Raw genomic sequence first — 14,154 nt, 5'->3', positions numbered from 1 at the left:
AATGACGTCTCCATAACAACCCAAGAGCAGGGGGATTGGAGAGCTTCCTCTTAGTATGTCCCAGGTTCACAAGTAGGCGGTGTGGAGGGTGTGGAGGGTCCTGCTGGCAGCCTCCTGCTTGCTGCTTCTCTCCTTGGGCTCCGAAGGGCTAGTGAAATCCTGATGGCCTTAGGCCTGCCCTGAAGGACACAAACACAGCAGCCGCCAGTCACGTGTGGCTACAGAGCACTGGAAATGTAACCAGTCCAAACTGTGCTATGCTGTTCGAGTAAAACATGCCTGGGATTCCAAAGACTTTGTAAAATGAAAAAACAAATAGTAAATGTCTCATTTATCAGTTAAGAAGATTGATTATATGCTCTAATGGTATTATTTTGGTTATCTTGGGTTAACTAAAATATAGTACTAAGATTAACTTCATCTTTTGCACCTTTTTAACATGGCCCCTAGGAACTTTAAAATTGTGCATGTGGCTGGCATTATATTTCTACTCACCGTAGACTTTTCAAAGACAGCACACCTCTCCGCATCATAAATAATCCCACAGGGTCCTCACAGCAACGGAAGCCCTGGGCTTTCTCAGAAATACCAAAGTACTGCAACTGCCCTGACATGGCCATTTGCTCTGTGTCACGCTCTTGATCTAAATCATTTCACTTAATTAGCACAGCCATGCTATGAGGAGGGGAGCTCTGACTCTGCCCATTTTTCAGAAGAGGAAAACTAAGGCTGGGCAGAGAAGTTAGGCCACTCAGCCAAGGTCACAGGGAGAGAAAGAGCAAGAGTAGGAGGCAGGAGAGGACAGCAGGGCTGGGCAGCCACAAGTGTACACGCCTGATCCCTGCGTCCAATGTCCTCACGGCCACGGCACTCCACGGTCCCTCCCCATCACAGAGACCCCCAGTGTCCTCAAAGTCTTAGAACCCCAGCAGCTTCTCCCAGAACACAGAATGTGGAGTGTTCCCATGCTCACAGACCCCCATTTTTTTCTCTTGGCTGTGTACATCTGGACTGGATTTCTGCAACGTGCTTAGTGAGTGCCTGGGGTCTGACTGAGGGAGTGCTCTCCTCAGGCCAGAGGGTCGTCAGCTGTTTACACGTCAGAATGCTGGGCCAGTTAGGGGCAGGGTTGCCCCAGGTCTGAGAGGCATATGGGGCCCAGGGAGCAGGCAGTGTTGGTGCTCGTGAGATTTGGGGGCCATGAGTCCCCTCCCAGCCCTGTGTCTAGTGTGATGTCGGGAGCACTAGGTGAGTCTGATCAAGTTCCTTCTGCTTCAAGGACTCTCCACACTCTAATCCCATTTTAATTTTAGGACAGGGTTCAGCAAAGGACCTGCCCACGTCTCTGGGCACATCTCATGTCACTCTTATGTTCCAGTCTCGGGCCACTGGAACAGCATTTGTGACTGGCGATGTCCAAGTAAATACATGGACAGAATTCATTCATTTGTTCAGCTGTGCCAGCTGCTGAACTAGGTGCTCTGAATACAACGGTCACCATGCAGATTCCCATTGGCCAAACTAAACACAGTGAACACCGAGCTCCTGCTAGCAAACGCTCCTCACGTGTAAACGTGATCATTTTTACACATTAATGATGTCAGTCACCAAGGAACACCTTCAGAACAAATAGAAAAGCAAAACATGTGGGGGGGTTATTTATATAATTCCAGACAGTTTTGGGAAATTATCCCAAATGCTCGAGTCAGAATTTAGACTCCACTCCACTAGGGGCCACTTGTGCGAGTTGCGCCCAGCGAGGTGCCGCTCTAGGGCGCAGCCCGCGCCCCAACCGCATTTCCGCCCGCGCAGAGCAGCTGGGGGAGTGTCGTGGTGGCGTGGCTGCCGTCCGCCGTCGTCCCACACCATCTCCCGAAATCCTCAGACATCTACGCCAGCCCGCTGTATCAGCTGTTTCTCCGCCGCTGTCCCGCACGGTCGGTTGCGGCATTGGGGTGAGTCCAGTGCGGGGAGCGCTGGGCGAGTGGTCTGCGCTCCTTCAGTGAGTCCCGGGAAATTTGAGGCCCAGAGGGGCGCGGAGAGCCCGCAGAGGTCAGCCTCGAGCCTAGGTCCAGCTTCCAGTTCTGTGCAGGTTCCCTCCGCGGGGTGTGGAGCCCTGGGGTTCGTGACCTGGAGAGACGGGCCTCAGGTCAGCCGGCGCTGCTTCGGAGCGGGCCGGTGCGGGCATCGGGACCCTGTCCTCACCCACCACGTGGACAAGCCTTGGGCCCGCTGACGGCCAGAACCGGGCCCGGCGGTCCCGCAGGGAGTTGTGCGCAGTCGTGTGTGACCTCGGCCCTGAGGGGCGCTGATTTTCACTGCCTTCACCACCTCTGATTCCCGGCTTGTGATCCAGGCGAAGCCCCTCGGCAGTCGGTTGCCTGCGAAGTGTTCTTACAGCCCTCATTTCCCCTTAAAAACGTTTAAAGGAAAGTTTAAACCTCCGCTTACAGATCTGTTGGCTGAGCTTTAAATTCCAGGACTCTCCCAGGACCCAGAGTCTGGATTCCTGGCCCCCTGCTCTGTACTAAATCTCCTTCCCCGCGCTTTTCCCTGCCTAGGCCTTTCCCCTCTGTGGCTCTTGGAGACAGATGGCAATGCTCCGTTGGATGGCCCTTGGGGCTCTGCACCCGTCGGCGCCCCTTCTCTGCTGCAGGACCCTGATCTCACTGCCTGATGGGCCAAAGAGCTCCTTCGGGTTTCCCGGTAAGATGGCGGTATGGTCTGGGTAGCCCTTAGTTTACTTCTTTACTGTCTTTAACTTCATTCGAAACAATTTTGTTAGATTGCATTGTGACAGCTGTCATATCAGCCTGCATTTTTAAAAAACTTATCAAAATTGGTGAATTTTTGTGTAGCCATTTTAATGTTGAAGATGGAAGAAAACAAGCAACATTTTCAGCATACTGTGCTTTATTATTTTAGTAAAGGCAAAAATGCAACTGAAATGCAAAAAAACCTTAAAAGATTGGTGGGGTGTATGGAGAAGGTGCTGTGACTGGTTGAACATGTCAAAAGTGGTTTGTGAAGTTTTGTGCTGTACTTACCTAGGGGGCAGCAATGTACCCTCTGTACAAAAAGTTTGTTCAGCTTTTAAGTAAAAATAAAAAACATTCTTCATTTTCACCAGTAACTTTATTGAACCGAGTATTCACCGTTTTGTTCCACTACCTTCTGCCATCTTTCAGGCAACTTCATGATTCCACCTTCCCCAAACTTACCTGTTCCAGGAGCCTTTTGCAGTCTTCCAGGGAATTGAAATTTTTTCCATTAAGACAATTTTGTGAAGACCGAAATAAATGGAAATCCGAAGGGGTGCTGACTCAGCTCCTCCTCAGCTATGTAACCTTGGGTGAGTTTGCCCATTCTCCTGTTTTCCTTCCCATGGGGAGACTAGCAGCTCAAGAAGGACAGACGCATTGTCTGTTTTTCTTTATTTTTGAACCCACAGTGTGGGGCACATAGTAGGTACTCAGTGCATACTTGTGAGTTGAGTGCAGGATTGAGGCATGTGTACCAGAAGTTGGTCTTCCTCTTGATGAGGGGAGGTGGAATCTAGGTGAAGTGACCATAGTGTTTAGGGCATGGCTGGGCAGCTGTCCCCTGCCTGGGCAGACAGCAGGCTGTCAACATGGGCTTCTCATCCTGGCTCGTTTTTTGCCCCTGCATTCGAAAGTGATCATGGGCTGCCCGTGCCCTGGTCATTGATAGTGCAGGGAGAGCAATTGCTGAAAGCATTTCCCCGTGTTTGGAGGGCCCGCCCGTCCCTTGCAAACCCTGTAGCTGTCACACACCTCCACCCGCCCACCAGCTCTTAGATGCCTCCTGGCCCCAGGTGTCTGGTTTATCGAGTGCCCTCTCTGCTTGGCTCTGCTGGCTTCTGTGAGGCCTTAACAGAGGAGGTTGAGAGCGGGCCCTGCCCCAAGCAGTGCTTGGGTTGGGCGTGGAGCCTAGGCTGTGGTCTTCTGACACTGGTCTCCCGTGTCAGCAGCTCTATGTCCCTTTCTGTGCTTGTGCTTGAAGTGGGTACAAGCTGGCTGTGTCCTGTAATGCAGGCACCTCTTCGGGAAGGTTTTCCTCATCCTCAGAGTATCCACCCTTGTCCCTTCCTAATGGGACAGCATAAGTGACTGGCAGTGACTGAGCATGATGAAGTAGCCTGAAGATCCAAGGGAGCTGGGCTGTCACATCTTAAGACTGGGATGCCCCATGTGGCTTTCAGTTTATGATGGTTTTCCAGAGGTCGAAGCAGTGCCAAGTGGTCAGTCACGTGCTGACTCTTGTCCCCTGCAGGAGTGTGGTGTGACTGCTGTTCCATGTATATGAGAGGTGTCCTCGGGGAGAGCCTGGGTTACACGGTCCCGGGTAAGTGATGTCCTGTCCTGTCTGGTTCTCTAGATCTCAAGCTCTGCGTGGGTGACGAGGTGTGGGGGGGCGAGAGCGCAGGCAAAGGCTGCTGGCTGTGCTCCCAGCTCTGCACCTTAGCCAGCGGGCACAGGCCTGGGCACTCTTCCGCTGCTGAGAGCCCTGCTGGGGGCTCCTGAGGTGCTGAGAGGAAAACAGCGGTGTGTGGGAATGGACGGAGGGCAGCCTTTTAGAGGCAAACCTGGGTTCACGTCCAGCCATTAGCTGAGTGCTCTTCTGTGAGCCTGAGTGGGGATCCTGTGAAACGTTCTGCATTGGCCCCATGCACACTCAGTCCTTCAGCACCCAAGGACTCTCGGTATTCCTGCTGCTAAGTGTTCCTGAGTATTCCTCCTCAGTACCCCTTTAGCTGTCAAGTTTTGGCCGCAGCCTGGTCAGTAATCTCTGACAATCAGATGTGGCTTCTGGCTTCCTAGGTTGTAAGTCTGGTCACTTGACCTGTCTACTCAGTCCAGGCCATTTCTCAGGCTGCTGGCAGTGGCCTCCCTTCCCGCCTCACCGGCTGCTCTTTTCTGCACCTGCATTCGAAAGTGATCGTGGGCTGCCCGTGCCCTGGTCATTGATAGTGCAGGGAGAGGAACTGCTGAAAGCATTTCCCCGTGTTTGGAGGGCCTGCCCTTGTCCCTTCTAAACCCTGGAGCTTTCGGACACGTCTTCCCACGGGTCGGTGTTAACTTCCTGGCACCTGGTACTGTGTGGCTCACTGAGAGGCCCTTCTGCTGAGCAGGGCTCTGCCTTGCAGGGGTCATGGTTGGGGCTGGTCACTCTGCTCCTAGGGCTCCCCCCCAATCACATGCACCCCTTCCCACGTCCTCAGCCCTACCTCTCAGCACCAATCACACCTGGAGGTTGTTGATTTGTCTATCACACTCCCATGCTGTGATCTCAAGGGCGGTGCCTCCGTCGTGTTTTGCACTGTGCCCAGTGCTGACATGACGTACCTGGACAAAATGAAACAGAACGAGGCAGTGGAGGTGGGTGAGGCGGGTGAGGCCGTGGTGTGGTATGGTGGTAGGGCTCATCCCAGGGGGCCATCCGGGGAGCAGATCCCTTGAACAAAGCCTGGGGCTGAGACATTGCCAGCCCCGCCCTGGAAGTGCTGTTTCTCTATTGAGAGATAGACTTCCTTGGCCTACCTTTAGTCCTGGCAGGGGCAGCGCCCATGGTTCATCAGGGGTGGTTTTTCCTCTTCCCATAGATTAAGGGGCAGGGGCTAGAGCAGTAACAGAGCTGGGCCAAGCACCGTATAGTTGAGGATGTGTAGGTAAGCAGTCCCCAGACTAGACGGTAGACGTGGGGCCTTCCCACCACCCGGCACCCCTCCCTGTTCTTGCTAGTCGCTGCCAGTCAGCCATGGCGAGCTTCCTGAAACCTGGCTTTGGCATGCTTTTAACATAGACTTGTAGGCAACACACTGATCACAGTCGGCACGCAGAATGACATGCATGTTACTCCTGATCACAGATGACCCACAGACCCCTTCCTAGAGTTACATTGTCCTTGCGCCTGAGACAGCCGTGTGGCCGTTCAGGTACTCACGGACACAGCCCACGTTTGTGGGTGCTCTGATCTGCCAGCCTCTGTGCCACGTGCTCTCGGCCCCCAGGGCCTGCGACGAGTGCCCATTTGTGGCTTGTCTCTTGCAGACGGGTCTGCGGGTGCCGAGGTGCCGTGGGAGACATCAGCCATCTTCATGTCAGTCTGTATCAGCTGGGCGCTACACCATGGGGCCCTGAGGTGAGGATCCGGGGCCATCTTCTGGAATTTCGTTGTTTTGCATCTGTAAAGTCACATGTGTATTCCCCTGGGCCTGGGTGAAGCTGTAAGGCGAGGGGAGGTAAACGTGGTATCCTGTGAATTCGCATTTGTGTTCCTGGTCTGGGGCAGTCCCTCATGTGCCTACAGGGGAGGGGCCTCCGGAAACCCGCTTGGGGAACAGGCTCCCCAGGGCACCTCCCTTCCACGTCCTGGAGTGGGGACCGTTTGCTGCGAGGGAAGACCTGGATTTAGACACCGAGACTTTGGTCCCACCTCTGAACCGATGTAGCTCTGTGTGTGACCTAGTCTCACCCTCTGCTTCATCTGAAAGTCAAAGCTGGGATAGCAGAGAAGGTTTTTAAATTTTTTTCATGGCGGTATCATGACCACCTGGTCCTGATCTTTTCCAATCCAAAAGCCTTTCCCGTTTTTTCCTGCGGGAAGTGTTTGACTCCATAGCAGGGAGGTTTCGTGGGGTCTCTGCAGGACATACCAGACGCTGCAGGGGGCTCTGTGCTGGGCCGGGCCACTCCCCCTGACCCGGGCCGTTCCCCAGGCACCAGCATCTCGCCCTTCCTGGCTCTCTCTGTCCCTTTCTGCTCCTGCATCCGAAAGTGATCGCGAGCCGCCTGTGCCCTGGTCATTGGTAGTGCAGGGAGAGAATTGCTGAAAGGCATCTCCCCGTGTTTGGAGGGCCCAGCTGTCCCTCCCAAACCCTGGAGCTTTCACACACTAGCTTTTTCCTCCTGCCATTCCCTCCAAAGCAGGGGCCTTTGCTGACCCCCGTGTGATGTGGGGACGGGGCTGGATCCCGGACTTGTGGGCTTCACTTTGTCTTTGTGGGCCAAGGATCTGCTTGTCAGAAGTTGGTCCATACAGTTACATTTGGACCTCACAGTGGAGTGCATTCAGATCGTGCTGGGGGGCACACGTGAATCTCGGGTTCTGCTTTATGAGTTTGCAGAAATGTAGGGTAATCCCTGATACGTTACTCAAACAGCTCGTGACTGAACCGCTTGTTTGTGCTGTCTTTCCCCCTCGTCTCTTCCTTGAGCACAACGCGTGTTACTTCTCCAGGAGCCACCAGGAATGTCCAGTAAATGCAGAAGGACAAATAAAGGAGGGGGCAGGGGCAGAGGCAGAGAGGGGGTCTGTCAGTTCTGAATCAGTAGGAAACTTCGTGGGTCACAGTTCAGCAGGAACCTGAGGCGTGTTCTCGTCAGGCACTGAGGAGAGAAGAGCACGTGGACTGATGACCTCCTTCCACTGACTTTTCATCTGTGCTTTTGTGGGTTCTCTTTTATTTTTTAAGATTGATTTATTTTTATAGAGGGGGCAAGGGAGGAAGAGAAACATTGATGTGAGAGAGAAACATGAATCAGTTGCCTCTCAAACATGTCCCAGCTGGGGGTTGAACCCACAACCCAGGCATGTGTCCTGAGCAGGAATCAGACCAGCCTTTTTCACTTTGTGGGGCGACACCCAACCAACTGAGCCATAGTCAGGGCTGTGAGTTCTCTTTTGAAAAGGATTTTTCTTAGAGAAGGAGTGTGCAGGCCTGTGGGTCTTTGGAGTCTGTCTGTGGCTGACGATGCCCTGGCTTGTGTTCTGGTTCATGTCAGAGCACCGTGTTGCCAACCGGGCCCCCTCTGGCACCAGCAGGTGAGCTGACCTTCTGCCTTTGGTTCCTCACACTGCAGGTGAACCTGCGGCGCTGCCTTCACCTCGTAGACTCAGATGACGCAACACGGTGCCCCGGAGAGGCACGTCCTGGCTGAGGTGAGGTCCAGGTGTCCACCCCAGGGAGCCCCACTCTCGGTCTGGGGGCCCCTGTCTGGTTCCCAGGTCCTCTTCCATGGGCATTCCCGTCTCTCGTCTTTGAGGACGGGGTGCAGTTCTGCCATGTGTTTCTGTCCCATCTCATGATGACATGCAGGTGGTGAGAGAAACATTCGTGAGCCGCCTGGGACAGGCAGCCACCTGATAAACTTGAGATTTCCCTGGTCTTTCCAGCCTGTCCCTCGGCCCTTTTTGCACCAGGGGCTTGTCCTGCCCCACAGTCTAGTTCCTGAGCCTGGGCTCCACCATCAGGCCGGAGGGTTTAGTGGACAGTGGTGACCATTTAGAAGACAGTTTATTATCCCCCCGGCCGGAACCCCAGGCCTGGTGATCCAGACCTCTGGGTGCACAGTCCTGGAGGCTGAGTTGGGGCTCACGTATGTGATGTGCTCAAGCTTCCATGGTGCGTTTTCGTTTAGCCTTCACGTGGGCCTGGCAGTTGGATCTCCGAAGATGTGGGCACCGAGCAAGTCCTGCTGGACGTTTATCTTCCATTCGCCTCTTCTGGCTGGGTCAGATGCTGTGGGTGTTTGCAGAACAAGATGACTGCTGCGGGGGCCTCATGATAGGCTGGGCAGGTAATACTTACCTTGTGACACTGTATGATAATGTGGTGTGAGAGCTGCTGAGGGTGGAGGATGGTGGTCTACCCCCCATCACGGTGCAGTGGGACCTTGGTGCCAGCGCCCCTGCCAGTGAGCACAGAGATATCTTCCTGTGGGTTTCTCTTATCTGGGTCGTTGGCCCTGAGCATGAACTGCCTGAGAGAAAACCATTTCTTATTTTTTTAAAGATTTTATGTATTTATTTTTAGAGAGAGAAGGGAGGGAGATAGAGAGAGAGAGAGAGAGAGGGAAACATCAGTGTGCAGTTGCTGGGGGTCATGGCCTGCAACCCAGGAATGTACCCTGACTGGGAATCGAACCTGCAGCACTTTGGTTCTCGGCCCGCGCTCAATCCACTGAGCTACGCCAGCCAGGGCACCATTTCTTATTAACAGCAGGCTTTTAAGAAGCCTCTCCTTTATTGTCCTTTCTGTTCTGGTGCTATCCAGTTAGGCATGCATAAACCGGGAGCCTGGGCCGGGTTAGTTGGGACCTTCTCAGGGATGTCGCTGGAGAGAAGATGGCATTAGAGACTGAATGCTTGCATGCCTCCACTGCTTCCCAGGTCAGCCTTGGATCAGAGACTGCTGAAGGAAGCCCCAAAGCCAAGGATCAGTGACCCTGAGGATGACTTGGGACCTGGGTTTCCTTTTATTTCTCGCTAAGGTGAGTTAATGTCAAAGGTGGGGAGCCCAGAGCTGGAGGGTGAGCTGGTTTGTGTTTATGCAGCTGGGAGCTCTGAACCTTTGAACTCACCTGACCTTCCTTTCAGATTCTCATGGTGGCGGTTGTGGATGCCCGAGGGACAGAGTGTCGAGGGCGAGGTTCCCACATGAAGCCTCCCCACGGTGCCTCCCCACTGCCTGCTCAGAGCATCTCACGACGACCGGTCACTCTGCACGAGAGACCGGAGGGAAAGCCTGGGGTCCACCTCAGCTGGTTCTGCATCTTGATAGTGGCACCTGTAGAGGGCCTGCCCCGTACCCCTTGCATGGTATGACCTCAGTAACCACCCCTTTAATAAATCTTACGAACTTTCTCTGTCTGCCTTTTAATTCAGTGCCAAGCCATGTGCTAGCAAGACTGGGCCTGGAGGAAGTGGGTCACAGGCAAAGTGGGGTGAGTTAGTCAGCTTATTTGGGGTATGAAATGCGTGGTGTCATTGTGAGAGGGCCGGTTGCTGTGTAAACGTGGAGTGGCTGTCCTGGACCTTAGGATGTCCTCAGAGTCGGGCTTTGTGGAGATCGTTGGGTGAACATCAGTAGCTGCCACAGTGTAGGGATGCACAGGCGGGAACTTTTTAATCCCATTTTGCAAATAGAGGGGTCTGGTGAAAGGCTGGAGTTGGATGTCCGACTTCCGAGTTTGAAATTGAAACCACGCTGGCGAGGCCGAGGCAGAACTCAGGCTGTGGAGCCTGTCTGTGTCCGACACCCCAGCGGCCTCCCCCGAGGGGACGGGCGTTCCTCCTGGCTGGCGGGCTCCACTCTGCCCCCAGCTCCTGGCCCAGTGTCCGGAAGTCCACGGTTCTTTGTCTGCCTTGCCCATTCAAGACACACTCAAGGACCATCCTCTGACTTCCGTTTGCTACCCTTATTTTTATTTTTTTTTTAAAGATCTTACTGATTTTTAGAGAGAGGGGAAGGAAGGGAGAGAAACATCAGTGTGAGAGTGAAACATCGATCAAGTTGCTACTCATAAGCACCCCGGCCGCTGACCAAACCTGCAGCCTGGGCATGTTCCCTGCCTGGGAATAGAACTGGTGGCCATTCTGCTTTGTGGAATGCCGTTTTGCAGGATGACACCCAACCAACTGAGCCACAGTGGCCAGGGCCCACTTGCCACCTGTAGTTTGGTGTCACAGCTGCCTGAAAGGATGCCAAGAGCAGGAATCTTAAAAGTTGTGACTGGCTCTGGCCGGGTGACTTGGTTGGATTGTCATCCCTTACACCAAGGGGTTGCTGCTTTGACCTCCAGTCAGGGCACATGCCTGGGGCTCTGGGCCTGTCCCTGGTTGGGGCGCATGCGAGGGGCAATGGATCGATGTTTCTTACATCAATGACTGTCTCCCTCTCTCTTCCTTCCCCTCTAATGAGTAAATAAGATCTTAAGGAAAAAAGACAATGCTTTGAACTCACTTCCAACTCCTGCTCCCTTAACTGGGATATCAAATGACATGTACAGCTTAGATGTTACACGTTTTAATCTTCAGCAGGATGCTCTGGGCTGCGTGGGACAGCTGCTAAGGGAACGTGGAGGGGTGCGAGCAGGAGGAGGAGGAAGGTGGGGCAGGGTATCCCGTGGTCAGGTGTGTCTTCAGGTGCCATAGGCTCCCTGGTGACTAGTGGCCATGGGGACGGGGTGCTCGTGGTGTTACTGGACAGGCACTGGCCCAGAGCAGGTCTGCCTCAGGCTGGCCTGTAGCGTGTGGGGTCTTGACTCCGTGTAGGAAGGATTTCACAGCACAAATCCAGGCGACTGAGAATGCCTTTATGAAGCCTGGGGAACAGCGAGACAAAGGAAGGACTCAGGGCGGACAAATGGACAGGGGAGAGTCTAGGCGGTATTTTGCCGTTTGCTCACATGGAAGTCAGAGAAAAGGGGGTCCTGGAGACAGGACCAGGGGCTAAGTCCAGGTGAGGCTGTCTGCTGCACACTGTTCTCCTGGTTGCAAGTCTCCTCGGGACCCTTAGCATTTAGGAGGAGGTAAGAAGTCCATGTCCAAGAAGGGGCACAGGTGTGCTCTAGGGCAGGGGTCCCCACCCTCTGGGCCTCGGACTGGTACCAGTCCGGGCTTGTTAGTACCTGGGCTGCACAGCGGAAGGTGAGCTTGAAGGTAATATGCTTGATTCATCTGGAAACCATGCCCACTCCCACCCCTGTCTGTGGAAAAACTCTCTTCCATGGAACTGATCCCTGGTGCCAAAACACTGGGGGCTGCTGTCCAGAGTGAGTCCTGCACTGCAGCTTGGTTCCGAGGGCTTTCTGTATTTTTGTCTGCGGGTGAGACTCTTAGGGGACAGTTTCAGCAAAACCTTCATTAGTCTTCCAGTTGCATTTTAATACACTGATGCATCAACATGAGCACATAAGGGGTTTGGGGAATACTCTTTGGTCTGTTTTTCTTTTATCTGGGGCCTGTCCAGGTTTAAATGGTGTTTTCGTTGTTTGCTTCCCTGCCTTAATTTGTCCTTGAGCTTAGCTGGTGCAAATGACATTAATTGGGCCTTTATTCTTTATTTTCCCAGGCCAGGGAGATTTAAGCTATGTATTCTGTGTATTCTCTGGTGGGGGAGGAGGGGTATAAGCCATTCAATTCACTTTCAGCTGTCCTTGGGTAGGGAAGAAAGGTTCTCGCAGTTCAGCTGGCTGTGAGTTGCTCCAACTGTTTGGCTCTGTTTGATTATCTTGTCTCAGTGTCCCCATTCCACTCGCCCAGGACTTTTCCTAGCTTCTTACTACCCTGCCTCAAGGGGAGAGGAAAGGGAACGGTCGCAGCTCCTGGCCACGCCCCCCCGCCCCGGGCAGCAGGGGAAGCCCCACTGTGGTGTCGTGCACGCCTCCATCACAGGTGCTCCTCCGTCTTCAACCTATTCCATGTTGGCCCCCACGAACAAGAAGTTCTGGAGAGAGGGCAAAAAGGGCAGACAGGAACGGTCATTACCCCAGCTGCATAGGAGCTTCCGGAAAGGGAAACGTGTAGGGAAAGGCAAGTTCTCAAATGATGAAAACGAGGTCAGTGCAAAAACCAAGCCCTAGGCTTTTATAAAAGGAGGCCTTTATAAAACCCTGCTCTTATCAGCTGTCTTCCCACCCCTCCACCCCCCTCCGGAGGATATTATTTGCATATCCTCATCTCCTAAGCTCCTGGTTTCTGGAAGACATCCATGAACTGCTTCCTCCACAATGTTTTTCTCCCAGGAGAACGATGCACACATTTGGGTGCTGCTTGAGTGGACTCCCCTCACATAATTTCTGAAATGCAGCCCTGGGTCGCCTTGCAGTAAGAACATAGGAACAACAAAGACCTTGCGAACTAGTACTTCCAGATTTACATCATAAAGTGTAGTGCGGCTGTCCCATCCCCCCACCCCTGGTAAGTTTCTGCCAATAGCAGGCCTGGTCAGTTTCTCCCCAGGATCATCCCTGGGTACTGTGGGTGGGAAGGCCGATCAGTGGCTGAGTGGGGACTCTTAACACCATCAAGGATATTCAGGGCTTCTTCAAGTGGCCCCTCTTCAACCCAGAAGCGTTGCAGCTCATCTGACCTCTTCGTACATTCTGCCGTGTGCAGCTAACAGGCCTTGTAGGAGTTCACTTAACATACTGGACCTGAACTATTGAGAACTGAGCTATTTGACATGAAGCCCAGATTTCAGATCCTCAAAACCCGCTGTTGATATACCAGAATTGAAAACATTGTTTCCTGTGAAAAGTAGGTGTAGGATGTCAGTGGGAGTCAAGGACACCCTCTAGTGTCCACTGACCCTGAAGCGCCCCGCCCAGGACCCACTGCTCACTGACCTCGTGGATCTGGAGCTGTAAGTCGCTGAGGTAGGTGTCCCTTGGCAGAGGAAGTGGGAAGCCCTCCTCAAGCTTTGCTGGAAGATAAATGGCAGAGAGGTGGGTTGGACAGAAAACCCCGGGCGGGGGGAGGGGAGTGAGGACACAGAACATTGCATTTGCAACTAGCCAATGAGAATGGGCTGAGACACATGGTAGGCTATTGGATGCAGGGCTGTTTGGGGGCGGGGGGCAGTGAGCACAGGCAAACACTTGGGAAATGCAGCCTCTTTAGGAGTTGACAGTCTTTTGGGTTTCTACTAGTCCCTTCGAGAACCTTCCCCCAGTCACCACCCAAAAGGGCAGGGCCGAGCCACGCAGTATCTATAGACAGGGACTCCTCCCTGAGGACACCATCTCCCCCACCGACTCTTCCACAGGTCGGTTTTGCTGCTCTTGTCCCTTAGTTGTAAAAGGCAGATGGTGAGGCCAGTTGGAGAGGGCCCTGTCCTGGGAGGAGGCCTGCTGGCTTCTCAGGCAGCCACTGTCCCAAGAACTACTTCCATCCCTGTCACCCAGCAAGTCAGTGACCTAACCTGGCTCAGGATCCAGGCCTGTTAACTCCAGGTGTTCTCTGTGTGCCGCCTGACACACTTCTCCCTGGGCCTTACTCCTCGTGCCTTGGGACTCACTTAGCCCTCACCTCCTGGACTGACTTCTAAGTTCATGTTCAGTGCCACCTTCTAGCTCCTGCAACCCCCTTCGCTTCCTCCCATTGTGGCATTTATCAGACTTAATGTATGCCTTCCCAACAAAGTGCGAACTCCATGAGGGCAAGGCTCATAGATTGCCCATACCCCAGCCAGCTTGGAAGACAGGCTCAGCTTGTTGAATGAGTGAACTGTAAATCTGACAGCCAGGGTAGAGTTCATCTTTTGTGTGTGGCAGTCAGTAGCAGCTCCGCTTACCATTGAGAGAGGGGTATATGATGTGGGTTGCATAGTAATTCAAGACAGATTCCATC

The 14,154-nt window shown here is 53.5% G+C and overlaps 3 non-coding genes across 3 annotated transcripts; all 3 read left to right on the top strand.

Annotated features, from left to right (window-relative positions):
• The first annotated feature begins 3,661 nt into the window (after window positions 1-3,661).
• On the top strand, window positions 3,662-3,793 carry LOC114507142. The gene has a single exon (XR_003685413.1). It is a non-coding gene; the product is annotated as a small nucleolar RNA SNORA71 (small nucleolar RNA).
• A 1,148-nt stretch (window positions 3,794-4,941) lies between these two features.
• On the top strand, window positions 4,942-5,075 carry LOC114507143. The gene has a single exon (XR_003685414.1). It is a non-coding gene; the product is annotated as a small nucleolar RNA SNORA71 (small nucleolar RNA).
• Window positions 5,076-6,783: 1,708 nt separating this feature from the next.
• LOC114507145 lies at window positions 6,784-6,915 on the top strand. The gene has a single exon (XR_003685416.1). It is a non-coding gene; the product is annotated as a small nucleolar RNA SNORA71 (small nucleolar RNA).
• The last annotated feature ends 7,239 nt before the right edge of the window (window positions 6,916-14,154 follow it).

Source organism: Phyllostomus discolor, chromosome 9 (genome assembly GCF_004126475.2).
Source record: "Phyllostomus discolor isolate MPI-MPIP mPhyDis1 chromosome 9, mPhyDis1.pri.v3, whole genome shotgun sequence".
Classification (NCBI taxonomy): Eukaryota; Metazoa; Chordata; class Mammalia; order Chiroptera; family Phyllostomidae; genus Phyllostomus; species Phyllostomus discolor.
The sequence above is the reverse complement of the archived record's forward strand: the minus strand, read 5'-3'. Positions and strand labels throughout refer to the sequence as shown.